General features: G+C 40.7%; 1 protein-coding gene across 8 annotated transcripts in view; it reads left to right on the forward strand.

Moving 5' to 3' along the window:
- The window catches only part of CCSER1 (coiled-coil serine rich protein 1), a 1,062,049-nt gene that overhangs the window by 45,923 nt on the left and 991,463 nt on the right, over nucleotides 1-24,663 (forward strand). Inside the window, exon 1 of one of the 8 annotated variants that reach the window (XM_073340693.1) lies at nucleotides 20,886-20,998. The exons of the other annotated variants lie outside the window; for them this stretch is intronic. The gene's annotated coding sequence lies outside the window, so the exon portion shown is untranslated. Of the gene's footprint in view, nucleotides 1-20,885; nucleotides 20,999-24,663 lie in introns of those variants that run through there. 8 annotated transcript variants of the gene reach the window in all.

The following is a 24,663-nucleotide window of genomic DNA, read 5'->3' on the forward strand; positions in this document are numbered from 1 at the left end:
GTGAAATGTGTTTAACATTCATTACATAGCTCAGTTTTCTACTTCAGTGTAGTTCCAAACTATACCTGAATTGTCTGTTCACTTCTAAATCGAATATGCTTTCTGTACTCTTTTTTTCCCCCCTCTGTCCATAAGACACATTTGAAAAGGGTTCTGCTGATTAGAGTTTCAGGGTTCAGAGCTATTGTGTGATGAGATCTTTTTTAATGTCATACTCAGACTTACGCCTTCACTTAGATGGTGACATTTATGGATTTATTCATTGAAATTGCTACCTGTTATCTCCTCCATAGAAACACGTTGTGTTTCTGAAACTCGGCTACATTATGATTTCTAATGATCAATGTTAATTGATAAACGATAGGCATAATCTCTTGTTTGCACCTTACTACAGATTCTGAATTCAAACAATAGGGACGTTTTGATTTATGCATTCACGATATGCTGCATGAAATAAGGGTTCTTTGGAACACACGAAAAGAAACTCTACATGTGGAGCTGCAGTGCTTTCTATGTGCAGTTCTTAATGACACTTTTTTTAGAATGAGGAAAGAGTTAATGCGATTATACATGAATCACTTAAGTGGGTATATTTTCTTTTCTGATCTGGTAAATTTAGGCACTTAACAATGTAATCTCTATTCCTACAAACTTCCTTCTAATTCAGTAGTAAATTCACAAGAGTCCCTGATGGATATAAAATCTACGTTTCCTAGTTTTGTGAATTGTGAGTCAAGTGATTTTGGATGTGCTGCAAGCTTCCAATGACGGCGCTGAAGCTGTTATGCTGCTTTGGGGACACAACATTTCTGAGTTAGGATTAAAAGTTGTTCTGGTCTAATGGAAGTCTCATAACACTTATGCAGGATGAGTTTGCCTCCCAGATCACAACTGCACCACTATGCTTTGAACTAGACTGTAAGTTTTTAAGAGACCGTCCCTGCCCTGACTTTGTGTTTGTACTGTACCTACACAGTGGGGCCTAGATCATGGTTGGCTCTCCCAGTGAGAGCTCCTGAGGCAGAGGCCAGAATTGCCTTACAGTGTTGCCAGCAAATGTATTGTGAGTAACTTTTTTACAAGCATCTTGGGGGTGAAGTTCAAAAATCAGAAGACGGACCAAAGCCGTGAATTAATCTCTTTTAAAAAAAATCTCTTGGATGTTTGTGCCACATGTGATTTTTTTTTTTAACAGGATCTGACTTATGATTTTTGAACTCTTGATGTTGGCAATATGGAATTGCTAAATAAAAATAAATTGATTTTATCATATAAATGAACATGGGGAATTTGATCAATGGAGCATGTACATTCAAATGCTAGAGATGGCAGAGCAATGAAATTACTACATCCTTATACAGAAACTCTCCAAGCAGCAGCTCTCCCATTGATTTATCTCTCATAAGATTAATAATTTATTAGAAATAACTGCATGGATACACCCACAATAAGTGATCCTTAATACTGAAAGGAGATATAAAAAAGCAAGCCTTTCACATTCTGTTGCTTTAACACACACACATTGCTCCTCTGAGTATTACTTTATTTACATATGAATCTAACTCACAATTAATTTTCTGTTAAATTAACACCTAGCACTTGACACATTCAATTCTATTCACTTCATATCGTACAACTGCACTTTTGTAAAGGGGCCATTCCCGTTCAGTTTTATTTAATCATCTTGTTATCTTTCAGAAAACATTCCTATGGTGAGACGGGTCTGTGAGTTCTTTAATTTCTGAATGTAGCTATTTACCCATTATAGGTTCTATATTTAATATGTGCACTTCTGTGAGTGTGGACAGCACTTAGAGGTTATAAGCAGGAGAATATGAGCACTGACTATATTCGTGTTTGCAGAGAGCTGTTTTAGTCATCCACACGTTTGGCATTATTATTCATGGATTTCCCCATCTGATTTGATGTATAATGTCTGCGTTTCTGTTGTAAGTCTTTGTTTTAATTTACTGTGGAAGAGCTTTTGCAAAAAAGGGAGTCTGTAGTATGGTCTAATAATTGTTAGATTTGGGCTCGGTCTAGCTCTTTTAGATGGTTCCACAGCCTGGGCGCCTCAGCCAAGAATTCATTCTCTTTCTTCTGGGCATCAGCTTATTTCTTTGTTACAAAAGTGCAGCTGTTCTGGGATTGGTATGAATGGAGAGGTATCTATGTTATCAATTCCCCATTGAGGGACTTAAACATTGAGATCAGGTCCTTGAACTGGCACAAGAAGCCAACTTTGTAGCGTGATGCACTCTAGTTGATTTTTCCTTCAGCGCACCTTCTTGCAATTTGATGTTATCTCAGTGTAAAATCTACTTTCCCCCGCAAAGCTGTAGTCTGTTAAACTACTGCCACACAAGCAGTGATGGGAAAAACTGTGAGGGGAAGGACATTTAGAACATATAATTTTTTAAGGGTAGCATTTCAGGAACAGGCACAGGAAACCAGTTGAATTCCTCTTTGTGGGAAAAACCATTAGGTTGGGGGAAGATGGAGGAGGAAGATATATGGTAGGCAGATGAGTTAAAGAGCAGGATGATGCAAGATTTGTTGGACTCTTGGAGGTTCTATGGCCGTTTTATGCAGTATTTCAGATAATGACCGTTCTTTCTGGCCTTAGAAATCTATGAATCTGTCAAAATGGCCATTTTTATGGATTTTGGAAAGTGAATTGGGTTCTGTTCCTTCCATCTGATCTGTGCAGGTGGACCCTTATGTCAATGCAGAGTGCCATTAGTCAGTGGCACCACACAGATGCTGGGGTCTGTCCAGGTGAATCAGGCTGCAGCATCAGTCCCTTGGTTTGAAAGTTAGGTGATTCTGTTTCAGCATTTCTGTTGCCAGTAAAATTCTCTGCCTCAGGCCTTAGTCTTCTCTGAGCTGTCTCATTCCCCTCTTCATGTACTCACTTTCAGCTAGAACACTTATTCTACTCATTCTTTTACCAGTTCCTTCTTTTCCTTAGGGTCTCTGTGTGTTTCTTTGCTGTAACCTTCCCTGCTACAGGTGCTCACTAATTCCTATCTGATGATTTTGCTCCTGATGCTACTACTGCTTATGCCTTAAATTGTCCCGTCTGTTCTTTCAAGCAACATCCCAAAAACATATTTTCACTGGCTGGGGTCAGAGGGGTGAATGAACAGTTACTAACATCTGTCCCCTTGGGTGGCCTTAAAGGAATGGTAGTAGATGGCACATGAACCTCAGAAGGTCATTATCTTTCAGGGAAAATTTGCACATCAATTTATGTGGAACTTGAAATTGAGCAGCATGAGTCCCCATAGCTCTGTGCTTGGTTTTGATGTGTTTTATTTTAAAGTTGAAAATTGCTGGGAGCAATCCACCTCTGAAATTTTATTTTTCATTCCAGCTACACGAAGGTGGTATTTCAGTCTATTGCATCCAGTTCTATTTTATTGCATATCCATACTAAATTTTATGACACAGAAGTAGTTAAAAAGAAACTAATTTAAAAGACTACGTGGCTTGAATTAATGCCTTATTACATTATTTATTGCAAAGCTTTTTTGTTTTGTTTCCATTGCTTACATGGAACAGAATAGGATGTATTGTCAGAAACTGGCTACTTTAACATAATCGATTTGCTATAAATCTCTATTGGAAGCAGGCTATGCATCCTATATTTGTGGAAATGAGTTTTAACAACACATAGATTGCAAAACAGCATTAGAAACAATTTAGTAATTGACTAATGCCCCTTGCAGACATAATTAATTATAGAAATGTTTGAACCTGAAGGATTCTTTTCTTTCAGCTGAAAATGAAGATACAATAATTTTCGCCTTGAATGAATTCACAGTTTGTTAGCGTTTCTCACCAGCACAGATTTTCTTTATCTATTGACTTCTGGGAAGATGGGCCTTCTTTATTTGCTTATTTTGGGGGATGGGATGCACTAAGCAGCACCCATTGCTGCTCTCAGACCACAGTTACAATTTGGCAGTGAGGTTAATAATGGACTAAGCGAGCTGTCTTTGAACTCCCAAATAATATTCAACAGGCACTTTTCCAGTGGTCAGAAGGAAAAAAAATATACTTAAAATACTACAGATGGCTAGGGAGAAGAACCTTTGTTGATCTTGTTGACAAAATCTTGATGTACTTTGCTTTATGTATAGTGAATGTGTTTCAGAACATATGTATATAATATTTGTAATATCTTTTTTATTGTAGCCTGGGTTAACAGAGTGGAAAGATAGGTCAGTCATGCAGTTTTCCTGTCTGAAGACCAGAGCTGGTTTTATGCATTTAGAGCTTGATCCTGCAAGATAATGGGCATTCTGGCCCCAGCCTAACAAAGCACTTAAGCGGGGACTTAATTTTAAGCACACAAATATGCCCATCGAAGTGTAAAGGACAATTTGTGTGCTTAAAGTTCAGCACATGCCTAAGCACCTTGCCTGACTGTACCTTAAAGGGAGTTAGGGTTAGTTAGTAGAGTTAGTTAGTTACAAAATGATTACACTAAAAGATGGGAAGTCGGGAGTCTCTGGGTTCCTGGGGCTGGATTTTCAAAGGAACGCAGGTCCTATTTAGGCACCTAAAGAACGGCTTGCTTTTTCAGAAGTGGTGAGCACCCAGGAGAGTCCATTGTGAAACTTATGACCAAGATTTTCAAAAGAGCTCAGAACCCAAAATATTGAGCTCTTCTAAAAGTCTGACTGCTGATATAAGTGTCTGAATGGGAACTGAACTCTTGAAGTCTGATCCTGATTATTGGTACTGACCTCTGAAAATTCCAGTCTTGGCATCTATTCTCAACTCTGCCACTCATTCATGGGCAAGTCACTTCACCGCTTTATGCCTCAGTTTACCCATCTGTAAAGTAAATACAGACTTAACAAGTAAGAATTTAGAGGTCTAATTAATATTTAAAAAGTACCTTGAGATCCTCAGATTAAAAAGAAAAGTGAATACAATTTTTTATTCAACTAGACTGACATACCTGTAGGCTCCAGATAGATTCTTCAGATGTGTTGGCTACACTAGAAAAGCTTCAGAGGTGATCCTGGAAATTACAGTAATTCTAACTTCAGTACCAGGCAGATTGTTTGAAACTATAGTAAAGAACAGAATGATCAGACATAGATGAACACTATTTGTTGGGGAAGAGTCAATATGGCTTTTACAAAGGGAAATCATGCCTCGCCAATCTGTTAGAATTCTTTGAGGGAGTCAACAAACGTGAACAAGGGTGATCCAGTTGACATGGTATACTTGGACTTTCAGAATGCCTTGGGCAAGGTCCCTCACCAAAGGCTCCAAAGCAAAGTAAGCAATCTTGGGATAAGAAGGAATGTCCTCTAATGGATCAGTAACTGGTTAAGAGACAGGAAACAAAGGGTAGGAATAGTCAAATTTTGAAATGGGGAAAAGTAAAGAACAGAGTCTGCACTCAGACTGGTGCTGTTCAGCATATTCCTCAATGATCTGGAATAGGGTAAACAGTGAAGTGGCAAAATGTGCAGACATTTTACTGATGATGGATGATTGACAAAATTACTGATGATTGTTAAGTCCAAAAATCACTGAAGAGTTGCAAAGGGATCTTACTAAACTTGGTAACAAAATGTCAGATTAAATTCAATGTTGATAAATGAAAAGTAATGCACACTGGAAAACATAGTCCCAACTATATATACAAAATGATGGGGTCTAAATTACAACACAAGAAAGAGATCTTGGAGCCACTGAAAGCATATGCTCAATGTGCAGCAACAGTCAAAAAAGCTAACAGTGTTAGGAGCCAGTAGGAAAGGGGTAGTTAATTAAGACAGAAAATATCATAATGCCTCTATATAAATCCACCCCTATCTTGAATACTGCATGCAGATCTGGTTGCTCCATCTAAAAATAAAAGATATATTAGAGTTGAAAAAAGGTACAGAAGAGGGCAACAAAAATGATTCAGGGTATGGAACAGCTTCCATATGAGGAGAGAGACGGGGACTGTTCAGCTTAGAAAAGAGCCTATTAAGGGAGGATATGATAGAAGATCATGATATAAAATCATGAATAGTGTGGAGAAAGTGAATAGGGAAGTGTTTTTACCCTTTCACATAACACATGAAACAGGGCTCACCTGATTAAATTAATAGGCAACAAGTTTAAAAGAAACAAAAGGAAGTACTTCTTCACACAACACATAGTCGTCCCATAGAACCTGGGACGTTAGGAAGGGCAAAAGTATAACTGGGTTCAAAAAAGAATTGGATAAGTTCATGAAGTATATGTCCATCAATAGCTATTAGCCAAGATGGTCAGGGACACAGTCTTACGCTTTGGGTGTCCCTAAGCCGCTGACTTCCAGAAGCTGGGACTGGACAACAGGGGATGGATCACTTGATGATATCCCTGTTCTGTTCATTCCCTCTGATGTGTCTGGCACCAGCCATTTTTGGAAGACAGGATACTGGGCTAGATGGACCATTGGTCTGACTTAGTATGGCTCTTCTTATGTTCTAAGTCAGAAATGGGGAAACTGATATTGCATCATTTTCCAGTGAAGATTGGGAAATGGCACTTTCCCATTGCTTCTTACAATGTTCCATCTTAAAAATATTGTTTTACAATCTAAATAAAATATACACTTCAGCTGCATGCATGCAGTTCTCTTGGGCATTCTCTTTAATAGCCTTCGCGGGACATAGTTTATTGCTTGTAAATTTCATATTGCTCATACATCAGAGTAAAAATCTGAATTCGACAGAAAAATGATGAGATCCTGGTTTGTTCCAACATATCTTTGGGTAATAGCCAATGCTAAGCTTGTTTTTAGAACAATGTGAAATATAGTGTGTGCCAGAAAATGCAAGCTTGGCTCTGTTGTTTGGACTGTGAAATTCCCAACAACTCCTTAAAAGAGAAAAAATTGTGAATCTTGCTGTACTTGTGGACAAACAATTCATACAGTTACTACGAGCTGTAATTGTGCTTTCCTCAAATAGCTTGGTGAGTACTGCCCGAGATGCAGAGCCAAATTATTGCCCTGCCATGCTCTGAATTATAGTTCATGTGATCTCTCACAACCTTTTCTCCCTGGTGCAAGAGAGACAGTTATTCATTGTTGTGATCCACTAGTATGTTTAAAAAAATTAGAGATGGTCAGACATTGTCAAAACATCTGAAGCTTGCAGTTAACGTCTCCTTATTGGTTTGGGACTTCTTTATTGTGGGCCCAACCCAGATATAATCTATGGGGCTGAGTCTACAGAATCTACACAGGCTGTAGTGGAACAACTGTAGGATCAGACTGTAAGCTGGGTACTGTTGTGAATTCCCGTGGGAGGATATCCTTCCTTCCAAGTTTAAGAAGTTTAGGGTATTTGTTTTACATTTACACAGACAAGTCATTCTGTTGTCATGTTCTTTCCCCCCTGCTTTTGCTTTTCCTATTTATGTGTTTCTGGTACTGGAAGGAAAAAAGCTCCCTGTGGATTTAAAATAATCAATATGTACACCACAGATCTCTAGTCAACAGAACACAGGAATATGACAAAGGACTATGTTGCAAGTAATTTAACTCTGAAGATGCTGGAGTAAACAAAAGTCTTTAATTACAGATAATATATTTGATTAAACAGGTGCTAATTGTCACGGGTTCACTGGAAATACTTTGCCATTAGAGAGAGTCTGCGGTAGAGTCCTCCAGGAAATAGTGAATGTTTTGCTTCTTTGATATGCACGGTATTTACCAGGCTGGACTACTAAAATTAACACTCTGACCTTCGGCTATGGATAGAAAAATCTTGGAACTAGCACAAGTAGGCTAAGATTGCAAGCTCTGCATTTCCTTTTGGCTGCTGGTAGTATGTTAGTAAGTTGTATCATGAGGTCAATGGCACTGTAGTTTACAACCTTTCTAATTACTGTTTAAAATGTTTGAAATGGATAAATCCACAATCTAAGTCTCGCCTGTGTATGATTGTATTCTTTTTTTCAGATCAGTCCTTTTTTAAAAATACTGAAAACAAAAATCACTCTGGAGCCCAGGCATTTCAGAAATAGTCATTCTGTATCTGTCCCTTAGCCATATAAGTCAGTCAGGCTATTGGGGCTGAGTGTAAGGGGTTGGATCCCATTGAGTTTTTAATGTGAGGAGCAGATTCTGTAGTCAGCTTGGGAAAAATTTATTTGCCGTGGTCAACACTGGGAGCGTGGGGGGGGGGGATTGATCTAAGTTACGCAACTTCAGCTACGTGAATATCATCGCTGAAGTTCACGTACTTAGATCGACTTACCGTGGTGTCTTCACTGCGGTGAGTCGACTGCTCCCCTGTCGACTCCGCCTGTGCCTCTCGCGGTGGTGGAGTACAGGAGTCGACAGGAGAGCGCTCGGAGGTCAATTTATCATGTCTAGAGTAGACGCGATAAATTGATCCTCGCTGATCCGGCGGGTAGTGAAGACATACCCAAAGGCTCAGCTGGTTGAAGTTATTCAGCTCCCCTTGGCTGAGAAGTTCTATGTCTAATAGCAGCCAGGGAAATAAAGAATGTGTGTGTGGGAAGTGGGGGGAGGAACATGAGGCTGAAATGCGTTTAACCCCTGGAAAAATAAACCGATTGGGGGAACTGAGGAGAAACAACATGTAGATTCCTTCGTGGGGGAGCTCCTGTCCCATAATGGCAACTGGGAATGGGGAACTTCCTCTAACAAATAGGCTGATGGGGAAAATTTTCCCAGTACTCCTACACTTTTGGTGTGAGTCTAATCAAGATGTGTAATGTAGTGCTGGCAGGACAATTATCTTTGTTTTCTGGCCTCAAGTCACACGGCAGGGAGGTAGAGGTTACAAATTGTTAATAGCCTTGTCACATGGCAGGCATCAGTACCCACTGACTCCAATGGCTACTGTTGCAATGATGACACTGTCAGGGTTCCCTCCCCACTCTGCACTCTGGGTTACAGATTTGGGGACCTGCATGAAAGACCCACTAAGCTTATTTCCACCAGCTTAGGTTAAAAACTTCCCCAAGGCACAAATCCCTTGTCCTTGGATGGACGGTATGCTGCCACCACGAAGTGATTTAGACAAGATTCAGGGAAAGGACCACTTGGAGTTCCTATCCCCCCAAACCTCTTCACCCCCTTTCCTGGGGAGGCTTGAGAATAATATTCTAACCAATTGGTTACAAAGTGAGCACAGACCCCAAAGCCCCGGGGTCCTTAGGACACTGAAAATCAATCAGGTTCTTAAACAAATAATTTTATTTAAAGAAAAGGTAAAAGAATCACCTCTGAAAAAACCGATGGAAGATAACTTTACAGGGTAACAAAAGATTCAAAAACACAGAGGAACCCCCTCTAGTCTTAGTTTCAAAGTTACAAAAAACAGGGAATAAACCTCCCTCCAGCATAGGGAAAATTCACAAGCTAAAGCAAAAGGTAATCTGACTCCTTTCCTGGCATTACTTACTATTTTGGTAATTCTGGATGCTTTTTTAGGCAGGTTCTTAAGAGATGTTTTTTTTTCCTGCCCCTGGTCTCTCTCTCCTTGAGAGAACACACACACAGCACAAAAACAAAGCCTTCCCCACCCTCCTCCACCCCAGACTAGAAAGTATCTTCTTTCCCCATTGGTCCTTCTGGTCAGGTGCCAACTAGGTTAATTGAACTGATTAACCCCTTACAGGTAAGGGGATTCTGTACCTCTGGCCAAGAGGGATTTTATATTACTGCATACATAAAGGTTGTTACCCTTCCCTTTATATTTATGACAGACATCCACTATTCTTTTTATTTTTCTGTCAAGACCGGAACCTGTTTGTTTTTGTACATAGCCGCATAGGAGTGTTTGGGGCTTTAGAAAGAGGATAAAGGTATTATCTCTGTCCAGAGGAGCTTGCAGTCAAGGGGAATTGTGAGTGATACTCTGAAATTTTGTCAAAATTTGAAACATTTAATTGAGTTTGACGATCCAGTGTCACCCCATGCCCTAACTGTGGCCTTGCACAGGGATGGAGTTTGTTTTATATGCCCTTCATGTCGTATTCCTGACAACTGAAAATTGTGGCGGCAGAAGAAAAGGGAGCTTCTCAGAAGGAGCTCTGTTCCCTTTGAGTGGTCTGGTCCCACAGTTAGTGGGCACCAAGCTCATTCGAGGACAGGAGGGGAGTATCTTCACATGCTGTGTTTTGACCTGAACAAGTCAGCCTTCTGCATGACCCAGTATCAAACCTTTTGGGGGATCAAAGGCAGTGTTGATCCTCTTGGAGTCAATAGTAACATTCACACTGATTTTAAGTGGGGAGCTGATCAAGTCCATCCTTCTGGGTTAGGGCTCAGTACTGAATTTGCATAAGGTTCCTGAATTACACTAAGTGTCTAACTGAGGAAATGGAACAGATATAATTATTAAGCCATCTTAGCATGTAGCAGTAGTGGCCTGGTTTTTCATGTGCAGAACATCCGCAGCTTCCATTTGAGGCCAGTGGTGGTATGGTGGTTTGAAGCAAGAGCCACATTTTAAATTAATTTTAAAAAATGGATTGCTCATCAGACCTAGCTCTTAAATGGTGCATTTAATCCATAGGTCTCAAAGTGCTGGACAAAGTATGTCAGTATCATTCTATTGATGGGTAAACTGAGGCACAGGGAGGTTGTTAACTGCCTGAGATTACCCAGCAGGTTGCAGTGGGAACAGAACCCACATCTGCTAAGGCCCAGATCCGTGCTGTATCTGCTGTGCTATGCTGCTTCCCATATAGCTATTTTATTCAGAAATACTAGTCCATAATACAATTAAGAAGCTTTATAATTTCAACTAAAATAAAACAATACTTTATTTCCAGACTGAAAAAAATGGATATTGATAAACTATTGTTTGTCTACATTCTGAGTAAATAACAAAAGCCCAGGTGCATTTTTTTCCTGATGCGGGGGGAGGGGAAGAACTCTTGGATGAGACTATGCGACGTCTTATCCCAGAGCAAATCTTGCAGCCGAGTTATTAACCCCTGAAAAAGAGTTCATAATGGAAACACTGACAGCTCCTTAATTATAGTGATTCTAGTGGGACCTGTAATAATAAGATAGCACCCAAGTTTGTTGGGCTGCCACATCAGCTGTCAAACACACATACAGAAATCCTTTCTGGATTAGAGATATGGTGTGATGTTTTTCAAGGGCAACTTGAATCAGCTGTTCTCAGTGAACTTTTGTAGCTAATACCTGCAGGAGGGTGGGTTAGTTTGGGGGGGGGTGTTTTTTGAAATCAAAACTATTGTATCCCACCACTCAGTGTGTTAACATGACTGCGTGTATCTGCTGATTTAACAGACTAAGCATATTATTCATAGACTAGGTACTGAGGTAATGAGAACCTGTATTATTCTAGGCAGCTGAGGAAAAACTAATCACGTCAGAAATAATTTTTTTTTGTTCATGATAGGATCTTGGAGTCGAATCTTGCTTTGAAACAGAGGTGCTTTTTTAGAACTGCCATTATTCATGCAGGATAATGGGGAAGCCTGCACAGTAATATCCTCCCATATGCTGCAGGAATGGCATACCAGGGAGCCAATATTCCGGGGTCTATTAATCATCCCTTCTGTTGTGTTGCTGATTAAGGGTTTTTCGCAACTTGTTTCCTTTAGATTATAGAAAGTTGTTAATAAAGTAGGACTTGGCGAGAGCTGGACTTCAGCTCAGCATTGTGTGTGTGTGTGTGGTGTTGAAAGGTCACGGGGAAACAAATTCTGCACCAAAAGTAAGCTGCCATTCAGCAGTTAGCACTGGGCTGTACTAATATACTGTACTTATGCCACAGTTATTTTAAATCTTTCAGGGACAGCTGATATTTTTGCCTTCCCTGCCCAGTGCTACACACATTACAAATACAATGCCAAATGACTTCTCTTGCCTGATTTTTTAACATTAAAAAAATACACATCACTAGCTGATTTTTAGTTTGTGTTTAAAAATCTTTCATTTTTGGTTACTTGACAAGACATCTCTCTTTGTCCGGATAATAAAAGGGATAATGGTGCTTTAAATGCCTATTTTATCTGCAACAGAACCTTATACGGAGGAGAAAAAGAGTAGCTGATTTTAAGGAATTGTCCTGTGGCATTTTTTTTAAAATGTTTGTATTATGGGATGATAAATATGTTTTCAGGCTCATTTTGCCTAATAAACAGGTTACTTTGGATATTAATCAAGAAAGAGTGTCCCCGCATAGCCTTCAGGGAGTTTATCTTCCTAAAAATAGCCTTTCTGAGTCCTATTCCACCAATGGTATTGATCACTTCAGTGCTGCATGTGTTGCACCTTAAGCATTGATCTTTGACATTATGAGACTTCTATGGGTAGACACACTGATGTGTAAAATTGATTCAGTATTTTTCTGGAGCTGTGGGTTTAAAAAAAATCTAATTAGCAATATTCCAAAAAAACGCTTTATTTCATGTTTAGAAGAGATGGAGATTTAATTACCATTGTTATATTGTTTTATTTTAAAAGAATAAGCAAAATATGTTTTAATTTTCAACCGATCTCTCAGCAAGCTGCAAGTTATAACTGAAACATGCACTCCAAATAAATTCACTTAGCAACTTTTTCCCTCAATCGTTTTATAGGCAAATCAATTCTGACACAGATTAATAATTGATTATAATGGGGAAAATTCTGTGTAATAACGAAGAGCCATTATTCATTTTTTTAAAGTTGAGTACAAATATAAATTACTAAAAGAAAAGGGGGACTTGTGGCACCTTAGAGACTAACCGATTTATTTGAGCATAAGCTTTCGTGAGCTACAGCTCACTTCATCGGATGCTCACGAAAGCTTATGCTCAAATAAATTGGTTAGTCTCTAAGGTGCCACAAGTCCTCCTTTTCTTTTTGCGAAAACAGACTAACATGGCTGTTACTCTGAAATATAAATTACCGTAGCTCAGTTTATTTTTAAATTGTAGCTCACCCTCTCTGCTCTAGCACACATGTGGAATATTTGTTATTGAAAAATACTCACTCAATAGAGATTTCAGGACTGAACCAGTAGGCTTGAATTCCATTAGACAGTTGCTCTTTCAGGGTCAAGTACTTGACACACCCTGGTGGAAAGAAAAGCTAAAGTACCAATAAGCTGCATTCTAATTACAACTGTTTCTGAGCTGTTTCATAAACCAGTAGCAAAACTGTGTTTACCCCGAGTAGCAGCATGTACAGTTCATAGTTGCTAAACTAAATAGCAATATTGATTTTTTTTTAAGGTGCTAGGGAACATGTGTGCACTGTTCAGTTTCATACCAGTCCGTCATTTCTAGCACTGATGTTGATATCATCACTACCACAGTTCAGATGGAAAAGTGAAGGGTAAAGGCTACCCTGTGCCAAGTGGTTACTGATTGTCAACTACTGTACAATTTTCTTCTTGCTTCCATGCTTGTTCAAATCCTGTGTTTAATAGGTGGTATTTAAAAACTGACAGCTATACAAATTTTCTAAATACTACTATATTTACATATCAAATAATGTGAGGCTTTAGAAATTCATCAGCCAAAATATTACGTTGGCTAAAGCCTTTTGCCTCCTAACACACAAGGGTATGTCTACACTGCAATTAAAAACCCACGGCTGGCCCGTGCCAGTGGGCTTTGGCAAAGGGGCTGTTTAATTGTGCTGTGGATGTTCGGGCTCTGGGGCCCTGCAAGATGGGAGGGCCCTAGAACTTGGGCTGCAGCCTGAACCTGAACATCTACACCGCAGTTAAACAGCCCTAGCCCTGTGAGCCCGAGCCCTGTGAGCTTGAGTCAGCCACGGCTATCTAATTGCAATGTAGACATGCCCACGAAAGCCTTCCATGATAGTGTGTGTAATGAGATGTCTCGTGCCTTCACTTCAGGTCACAGCAGAATAGCCTTACTCATATTACTTGACCACATTTAGTTTTGTCCAGAACACTTCAGGACCTTTCAAAGGTTCAGATTGAGACATGGATGACTCTTCACAAGGTTGGCTAGGCTCTTAATTTACCAAATCAGCTTGCCTATCCCATGCTACTTTTCAGACCTAACAAACTGAAATTCCAAGTGATTTTTCCTTTTGTTTACTCGCAAACTGCTCCATTTCTTTTGCTGATACTGTCTAATGTAGAGGAATTCTGAAGTATAGATGCAATAAAAAATCCAGTAGCATAAAGGAATTATCCTTGCGTAATAACAATGATTTTTATCCCCTCTTCCTTTCCATATCTCTCCCTATTCTTTATCTTTACTCCACTCCCTTTTCGCTCTGTTTTCTTTCAGTGCTTTCAGCTTGAACATGGGATTTGTGCCTTTAGATTAATTGGCCCTTATCTGCCTCATTTGCTTACCATGGTACCCACAAGTCCTCCTATGTGACTGCTCTGGAGGGAAGAAATAACCTTCTTAGGCCTCCTCTAGACTGGGGATTAGCCCTGCTTTCGGCAGTCCATGGCCAGCAACTAGAATTACTTCCCTGGGGCAAACCCATAGCATAGATCAGGAAAGGTACAGTTTCAAAAAGGGCCAAGTCCCACCAGTGCAGATTTTGCCTTTTCTTGTCTGTGCTGGGGGTTTGCCCTCGACGAGCAGTTCCAGTGGCTGGCCATTGACTGCCGAAGTTGGTGCTAGTTCCCAGCCTAGCCAAGACCTCTGCATTCTTCATCCATGTCTCACTCTCATCCTTCTGTGCCTTGTTTGAGAGGACATTGATCCATCTCCTCTCGGGGCACAGCCAGTAGTTTCCACATCTCTAATAGTTTACGCCACCTGAGTTCAAATTTAGTAGTGTTTGTTACTTTATGGAAGAGAAAATAGGAACCGAAAGATGGAAGCTTTTAAACATCTGAAAGAGGAAGTCATTGGGGTGTCACTCATGAGGGAGTGTGTGTTTACAGATCCCCCTCTGTGCCCATGTCAAGGTTCCTTCCCCACTCTGAACTCTAGGGTACAGATGTGGGGACCTGCATGAAAGACCCCCTAAGCTTATTCTTACCAGCTTAGGTTAAAAGCTGCCACCACCAAAGTGTTACACAAAGAACAGGGGAAGTGCCCACTTGGAAACGTCTCCCCCCCCAAAAATATCCCCCCAAGCACTACACCCGCTTTCCTGGGGAAAGCTTGATAAAAATCCTCCCCATTTTGCAGAGGTGAACACAGACCCAAACCCTTGGATCTTAAGAACAATGAAAAAACAATCAGGTTCTTAAAAGAAGAATTTTAATTAAAGAAAAAGTAAAAGAATCACCTCTGTAAAATCAGGATGGTAAATACCTTACAAGGTAATCAGATTCAAAACATAGAGAATCCCTCTAGGCAAAACCTTAAGTTACAAAAAGACACAAAACCAGGAATATACATTCCATTCAGCACAACTTATGTTTTCAGCCATTTAAACAAAACAGAATCTAACACATATCTGACTAGATTGCTTGCTAACTCTTTACAGGAGTTCTGACCTGCATTCCTGCTCTGGTCCCGGCAAAAGCATCCCACAGACAGACAGGACCCTTTGTCCCCCCCACCCCCAGCTTTGAAAGTATCTTGTCTCCTCATTGGTCATTTTGGTCAGGTGCCAGCGAGATTATCTTAGCTTCTTGACCCTTTACAGGTGAAAGGGTTTTTCCTCTGGTCAGGAGGGATTTAAAGGTGTTTACCCTTCCCTTTATATTTATGACAGCCAAGTTCAGAGGATAAGAGCCTGTTATTGTCCTAGCTAGACAGCTTTCGCTAAAGCTTTAATAGCTCATGCTGGAGGTCCCTGGGTGAGTCCCCCATTGTATTGGCCAAGATGAGGACCATCTTACTAGCTCTGCAGTTCATTTACAGGATATTAGTAGATTTTTGCCTTGTCCACTTCGTGGTAGAGAAGTCTGAGTCCTTTGACAACCCATAGCCATCTCTCTCCCAGTCAGAGCTTGGTGCATAATATGATGTCTTAATATGTAAAGTGTGCCTAGATGAGCTGTAAGTGAGGTAGCTTTCCTCCTTCAATGCGTAGGGGATACAGTCACAATTATGTTGCCGGTCATTTGGGGAAACAAAACATGTAGTGGGCTTGATTCACCCCTACTTGTACATTGTTCAGCTACTGTGGGCTGCTGTGCCCCAGGGGATTCATACCCACAGGGAGCACAGCTTTAGTTTGCTACTTGAGCTCTCTAGGAGCCCTGCTGCCAAAAGCGCCCTGGGTGATGTTGTAAATCAGTGCATTCCAGTCAGTCTGGTTGTGTTCTCTGCTTAACCAGTACCACCACATGCTGCTGTAGCCTCCATTTTCTCCTGGGAGAGTTTCAGCCACCCAGCTTGATCTCTCCATTATCTTCAGAGGTCTGTCAGTATAAAAGTCCTATTTCCTTCTTCCTGGTGTTAGATGCAGACACATTTTTAGTGATCAGGTTAGGCGTTCCTCTCTACTGAATGAGTGTACACATTTAATTACATCAATATTAAATTAATAATCTTTCTTCCCCCATTCTTTTGTTTTCTAATGGGTCCCATGTTTTAAATCTGGGTCTCTTATCCTCTTGGTTTATACCTGGGGAATTTTTTCCTTCTCAAAGAAGTCTTTACCTCTCTGTACGCAGAGGCATTGTTATTCATATAGCCCAAAACAGGGGTTATGGATTCCATGCTAACTTTGCTTGTGTTTTAGGAAAGGCTTCCTATCTGTATTCCTGGTATTGTATTGACATACAGCTGAATCCTAAACAGTGGATGACTCAAGCAAATGTTCGTGGCTAGGGTTACAGATCTTTTATCCCCTCATTCATCACATCCTTTTGTTTGTCTGTGACTGACCAGAGCTATATCTGCAGAGCCAGTTATTAAACAGTCTTTATTGATGTAAAAAGGTCAGTGGTAAAATAGCATCTTATAAAAATTTCTCAGACTCTTAACAGCTTATTTCATCAACAAGCTAAGCCTTTATGTGATGAGGTGTAAAAAATCCATGTGCGCAACGACAGGGTTAAATGAAGCCAGAGAGCCCCATCAGTCTCCTCTTTGACACCTGGAGGGGAGGCAGGTAATAAAGGATTAGATCCAGCTGATGAGAACCAGAGTATAGTGGTTCCTCTAAAGGAAGGATTGTAGGGCTAATAAAGGAAGAGGAGAGCTGCAGGTTAGGACTTGGGACTGGCCCTGAAGGGAGAGGGCAGCCAGGGCAAAGGGGTTCCAGTGACGGCTGGAGAGGCTGGAAACTGCTCAGAGGAGGCTCCTCAGCAGCAGGCTGGCAGGAAGCCATACAAGGACTTCCGAGAGAGAGAACTGGAGGGTGGAGGCTTGGGAAAAGGCACCTGTGGACAGGCAGAGGTAGGAAGCAGCCCAGGATTAACAGGAAATGCTTATAAGAAGCAGGTTTTAGTTGCCTGAATACAGTGTTCCTAAACTGAAACCCAGAGGAGAGGGTGGGCCTGGGTTCCCCTACCGTCCCCAGAAAGGGGGCTAAGAAAGCCATCATGAGGAGGAGAGGATGAGGACTACAGATTTCAAACTGAGGATGGTACTGATGACTCCATACAAAGTCTCAGCACTCTTGTCCTCTGGGATTCTTTTATTACCCAGTTGTGGTGAAATTATGAATGGCCTGGCTGGAGAGTCGGCATCTTGTTGCAAAGCCAAAGTGCTGTCTGGCAGGGGAAACTGAGGTGGAGTTGCTGTAGTGCCATCCCAGGCCATGAGGAGAGGTGATGCTCAGTAGGTGTTACGCTGCAACAGTGGTTTTACCTTTTGTTATGTACATAATCTCCTGAGTAGCAATACGAGCTGCCAATGTCAGGATACAATGACAGCTTCCTCCTCTCCATTTCTCTCACCCTCAGTGATTTGGGGCCTCTGAGTCTCAGGGGACCACTCTTACTTTTCCCACTTAACTTTGCCTTTACCAGGATGTTGATTCCACTTCCAAGGTCACGTCCACTTCCACTGAAGCTTAGCACAAGTTTGGGAGGTAACTGAAGATGATACAGGCTCATGGAATTCAGGCCTTTGGCCTGCCCGTTTCTTTTGTTTAATCAATCCTTGCCTTGTTTCCAGTCTAAAACCGCTTGTGGTCCTCAACTCTTGTCTTTAGATTACTTCCAGTGGAACGAGAGGGGATTAGGGAAAAGTGGAATGATGAGTGGGGAAAGCAGAGAAAGATTGAGGAAAGGGAAGGGGCAAAGAGCATTTGTGCAGAATCAGATGGATTCCAAAGAAGACCAATTGAGGAAAAAGAGAGGCCAAAAAAGCGCGCACACCCAGCTTGAGGGTGAAAGAGTGTGGATATAGAAGAAAAGAACTATAACAAGATACAACTCTGACTGAAGGCAATGGGGAGAAAACAGGAGTGGGTCCTGCAAGAACAGAGTAGAAAATACTTGAGTGACTGAGGCTAGGAGAAAACAGAACAGGGAAGGGACATGGAAGGTTAAATACTGTTCCGCATCCCTCCCTTGCTGCTATCTATCTATCTATCTATCTATCTATCTATCTATCTATCTATCTATCTATCTATCTATCTATCTATCTATCTATCTATCTATCTATCTATCTATCTATCTATCTATCTATCTATCTATCTATCTATCTATCTATCTATCTATCTATCTATCTATCTATCTATCTATCTATCTATCTATCTATCCCATTTCTCTTCCAGCATGGGGAGAGAAGGATGGACACTTCTGGTAGGTCAGGAGTGTAGGAAGGGGAAGCTGTGAAATTGTGCACCATGAGCCAAGCCAAAAACTATCATGGCATAATCGTCCATTTCCAATTCACTGAAAGGGTTTGTCTCCTGATTTTCTTCATCTAGAGTTGCACTGATATAATTCCTTGACTCAACCTTCCACACTACCACATAACCTGACTCTAGTCACCTTCTGTGATTCCTCCTCTCTAGTCTTCCTCCTTCTCTGAAGGTTCTCAGTACTCCAGTGTATGCAAGTCACTTCCATGCTCTTCTGAGGTGGGGCATTCTTGACAGAAGTGCTCTGTGGTTATGAAACAAAAGCATCACATGCTTGTTGGTTCTTCCCTTTTTGCCATGTGGGTGTGTCTTCAAAGCCCTATTTATCAAAGTGGGGACATATCTGTTCATGGTTAGAAAATAAAGGCCAAGCGTACTCATTCCTTCAGATCCTAATCAGGGATAACAAGAGAGCTAACTTGGCTCCCATATCTCTCCTCTCTTCTTCCTTGCAGTTATGCCACTTTCCATTCCTGTCTCAAACGGTACCCTCCTTCTTACTCTATTCAGGTTTTTATTATGGGTTCATAACCATAGTATCTGAGCGTTTTCCATTAATGCCTTTCGTCATGTGTTGTTCGTTTTGTCATCCGCTTTCCAGGTGCAAAGTGTATGTGTGGAGTATCTTGTTTTCATACGGTTTGGGGTTTTTATAAACCTGCTGCTGTGTATGTAGAGAAGGCAGATCAAAGAAATGTGCCTTGCACTTGGAGTGGAAGGTGGAGAGATTTATGATGGTCCTTTAGTCCCTAGGGGAGTTCATTGCACAGTCTTGGACTGGTCTCTGAGGAAGTTCTGTCTCCCACACAGATGAGCTTTACACTTATTTCAGAGAGTTGTAGTGAGCCAAAGGGGAAAAGTTGTCAACCACAGTCTTCACCCCGGAGCGTTAGGTAGTCTTTCAGCTGTCCTGGGCCCAGGTCGTGGAGTACCTTGAAAATAAGGACTGAGATCTTGAACTTGATTCTAGCCCTCCTCTCGGTGGAACACTTGGCACTGAAAGGTTCTGCTCCTGTCGAGCGCATGGAGAAGTCTTGTGTGCTCATGTGGGTTCACTATGGGGAAGATCAGGATAGGCGTGTGCCAGGCTCTGCTGCCTCCTGGTTCCCTAGTTTCATATAGCATATTACAACTCTGAGTGGGAGGAAGGTTTTACTGAGACTCAATCGATAAATGAATGCTGACTGATCCTTTCTTTTGAAGAACAAACTCTCCTGCCCCGCAGTGTCCTAATCCACCCTTAGCAACTGGCCAATGTATAAAGAGATTACCACTTCAGGATTGGTTGTTGCCGTAGTGGTGAAGCTAATTACCCTTTGGCTATGGTTAAAACAAAGAAATAAAACTGTATGTGTGCAAATACAGAATTGTAATAAGCCTAATCCACGTGAAAAATGTTGGTGCTGAACTTCTGTGTTCCTTCAATAACTGTGTTATGGAAAATCTGAGCAATATCTGTTTTTGTGAGATGTTAGGTTTGGGATTGGCCTCCATTCCTTTCCTCAGGGATCTCTTGTATTCATATACCTTGTTGTTGGCCCGACTGTGCAAATCCAACCATCTCTGCTTAATTTCCTTGTGAGTGCTATGATGGCTCTGCTCCAGTGGATCTGTTCTGTGCAGCATTTGTTAGTTAGTGGCCTGTTTTTTGTGAAAGTTGACTTTTCTGAATATTTTCCATATAAAATGTCTTTGCTGTCTTGGACAAAGAGGTAATGAAACACAGTCACCTTCCTGGACAGAGTTTTATTTCTTAATAGTTAGGTGGTTTCCGTGGCTCGTGGGTGCATTGGCTGTATTTGCTTCTGGCTTCCCCTGGCTACTCAGTGTAAAAATGTTACGTCCTATCTGGAGACCACAGCAGAAAAGGAATGCTAGCTGGTTAAGTGCTGCACACAATTTGTCATACGTTTCTCTCAAATCAGGCTGAAGCAGGTAAGTGAAAATGGTTAGTGCATGAGAAAGTGGTTAGTGCATGACTGTAACTTTAAACACACAGGGTGGGTGAGGTAATATCTTCTATTGGCCAAACTTCTGTTGGTATAAGAGAGACAAGCTTTTGAGCTTACAACTTTAACTTTAAACTGATTCTAAACGGACAGTCCAGCATCTGAGCTTTGACCTGTTAACAACTTCCTCATTGAGAGACTGTGGTGCGCAGTGAGTCATTGCACTTGGCAAATTCAGACTGTTAACCCTGTGAAGGTGGAATAACCAGGAAACGCATATCGTGGAACGCTGAAAACCTAATGCTGACAATATAACACAAGAACAGAGGTAACAGTGAAAAGAGAAGCAAAATGACGGATGTTCATCCTATCTATTTCAAGCAGGCACACCTCAGTAAGATAGACTAATCCATAGTCTCCAATATCTCCTCCCTGTTTAGTCATGTGAGTGTCTCATCTGCCACAGTAAACAGGAGAGTGTGCTAGTGGGTTGGAGTTAGTAACCCAAGGTTACTGGGTGAATGTTGCTGTGAAGCTGTGGTATCTTTTTTTTGTCCCCCATCACAGCTTCACAGCTACATTCAGTTTTCGAAGAACTCCTCCTGTGTGCAGAGTTGAGCAGCTCTTTTTATATTTATGCTTCATTGCACACAATTGGAGGAGACAATACACTCTGTGATGGCTCATGCAGACTTTCTTGTGTTCATACTTTTTCTTTTTCTCAATATGAAATAAGGATAATATTGACCTGAAAATATAAGCTTACTCTGCATGTTAAAATCATGTATTACCAAGTGACCTAGAAAGATGAAGACAGTCCTTAAAGCCTACATTGCTTAGTCTATGTAGTTATTTAAGATCTAGATTTCGATTCAGGAACAGAATATATAGCTCAGAGAGTCGAGCAATGGGAACTGGTGATACAGAGGAAATAATAAGCTGGGGGATGGCAAAGAGAAGGATGAAGTTGAGGAAGAAGCTGGAGCCAAAACATAATGTAAATCAGAGCACTGTATGACTGGTTCCATTATCGGTGCTAAGTAGCATATGGAGTTTTTGGAAGTGAGTTATTTATTGCTCATTTGATTTCCAGGCCTAAAACATGTAACTGGTTATTGAGTTGTGTAGGTTTTTTGTCTATAGTACAAATATAATATAGATGATGTGTTTGGTGTACGGGGTCTGGTGTCTTCCACATTTTGCAGGTCATAAGAGCTGGTTTCATTTGTTGTATGTGGCCAGAGACTTTAGCTGTCAGCATCACAGATTGCATAGGATTCTTAAGGGGCACTGATTAAACAGCATACATTGTTATACTGTGTGAACCAAAGGTGAACATGTTGCAAGTGCCTGGGTCCTTCGTGGGGGAATATCTGTTCTAATGCATATACCTAGATATTCTCCACCAAGTCTACTTACATTTCTTGTTGATTAAACTGGCCTCTGGATTGCATGGCTTCAGGAAATGTGGCCACACGGTTTTCTACAAGACATACATGACTTTCTTGCCCTACAAAATGTCCTTTTTCTTGGAAGTCCAAATTAGGTAGTAGTGTACTTTAGCAGAGTAGAAAATTTGGATTGCGCTCGTGGTGACTTGAGAACATCTTTGCAGGCATTTCTGACGTTGTTGGAATTGACTGTTACTGTGGTTACAACAGTTAGTATGTTTTATCTGCATATCTCAGTGGAAAAGAATATGTTAGACCTGTCGGTTCCTTTTCCTTGCAAGTTCCTCAAAGTGTAGGTGGTGTAGATTGCATGCCAGAATTGTAGACTTCATCTGTGAGTGTCTTTTTCTAGAGGATTGAATAAATGGACTCTTTTTGGTAATTCTACTATGTCGAGAGGGAGTGGGGGCTGCGTGGCAAGATCTCAATATATGAATCTTAAATTTTGTTAATGCCTGTCCTGGATTACTTTTATTGCTTGTGTTTGACAATATTCTAACTTCCTTTGTGTCTTAACTGCATTTGAAGGCTGCAATCAGAAGTTTTCTTTCTTAATTTTAATTAAGCCTAAAATACTGAGACACTCCCTGGTGGAGCATGACATTTTTTGTAAGAATGGAATTCCCAGAGGGTGGTGAGTGTGAATGAGATTATATTATATTCTAAAATATGCAAATGTTATGTTTGGTAATGACTGTAGACAAATTTGTGGACTCAGAACCTAAATAAATCTGAGATTTAAAGGGGCATGTGGACTGGAAGTCCAGACAATTTATTGACTCTTGGAGTTGCCAGCTACTGCCCTAGAGCAAATTTAAGTATCGCCTTGTTATGATATTTGTTCATATTGTGGCATTGTATTGTTCTGACATCTTAACGGAGTACGTAGAAGAACGTAATTCAAATGTCAGTGCTGCGATGGGATGAACCTAAGAGAACGTCTGTTACGTGCAACAAATACTTCCTTGAGACCTTCGCATTTTCTCACTTCCATCAGGCCTTTATTCCCAGTAGAGGTGAAGAATCCAGATTGGAGTAACTCATGACAATAGTTACTGATATACAGTGGATAATTCCTGTATTATTTATTATTAATTATTATTATTAATACTCAGAATGGTTGAAAGGTTAAATGTTAGATGTGGTAATGGTAAGAAAAAATAAAACGGGTAACTGGGTGACATTGGTCTATTTAGATTCTGCTTGAAAGTGAAATTATCTCAATTTACATGAATTTTTAAACATTTCATTTATGAAAATTAAATTAGTTCTTTGTTTTCATGATCAGTAAGAGTACCCGGTAGTCCTATTCATAATATTGTTAGGGTCTGTGCAGCAAGCTTTACCTCTGGGGCTATTACAATACATCTAAATCCTGGGTCGAATCTCCCCAACATGTCCTATGCTAGATCTCCTCAGAAGAGGTTTATATTCATGCCAGATTATATTATGATTTTTATATGGATTGATGTCCACAAATCACTAGCATGCAAACACTTAGCATAATGTTACTAGTGATTCTCATGAAGAACTGAACTGAAGTATCAAAGGTCATTTGGAGGGTGCAATTACTCAGTGTTTGTTCCAGTCTGATCGCTTGTGTGTTTCCCATTGGATGGATGAAGACAGGTAGAATTTAGCTTTTACTTAGCTTGTAAACTGTTTGGGGCACAGTCCATGTTTTTGTTCAGTGTTTGTACAGTGCCTAGTGCCATGGGGTCCCAGTTTATGGCTGAGGTTACTGCAATATAAACATAAATAAGTAATGCTTTAGGAGATTTCACTCTTAATAAATTCAGGAGTTGTATTGCGGCATCCTTTAAATAGCAGAGGACACTTATGCCTAAAGGCTTTTGGGTGCCAAACAAAATGGAAATTAAAAAGCATCCCAAGACCATGCAGGGAGCCATGCACAGGACAGAAGGTGTACAATAATTGGAAATACTTTATAAACATACAGTATGAACCACTGGTGAATATCAAGGATAGATGACTGATACTGATGTGGTTCCTATACCGCAAAATGGAGAAAATACCAACTATAACCTAACACAATGAGGAAACAAAACAAATAGAATGGCAGCTGGTTTATCCATCAACAATGTAATTGATGGAAGAAAAAACCAGATAAATAGTTAGAGATAGCTCTGATGGATTTAAAATGTATAAATTGCTAAAGTGGAAACTTGTTGCGACACTTCACCAGGGCACCTAGGGTTATGAGGCACCTTGCTACCACCTGTCTGTACCTGCAATGGAGACGCTCTTTGAATCCACGAGTCACTGGCAACACAAGCACTACCTTTCAGGCCTCCTCAGGCCTTGCTCTCCCTGTACACTTTATCAATACACACCCATGAACCTCTGAGTCCTCCAAGCATCCCTCTGGAGTGCTCAGCCCACTTCAGCAAGCACTCACCGATTTGCTCCTCCCAGTGGAATAATACACCCCACCTGGCAACCTGTCCCCCGCTGTACTTGACACACAGCACTTAGTATATATGTAGTGAAAACAAGCACATGTTTATTGTCAAAGAACAGA

The sequence above is a fragment of the Lepidochelys kempii genome, chromosome 4, assembly GCF_965140265.1.
Source record: "Lepidochelys kempii isolate rLepKem1 chromosome 4, rLepKem1.hap2, whole genome shotgun sequence".
In the NCBI taxonomy this organism is placed as follows: Eukaryota; Metazoa; Chordata; order Testudines; family Cheloniidae; genus Lepidochelys; species Lepidochelys kempii.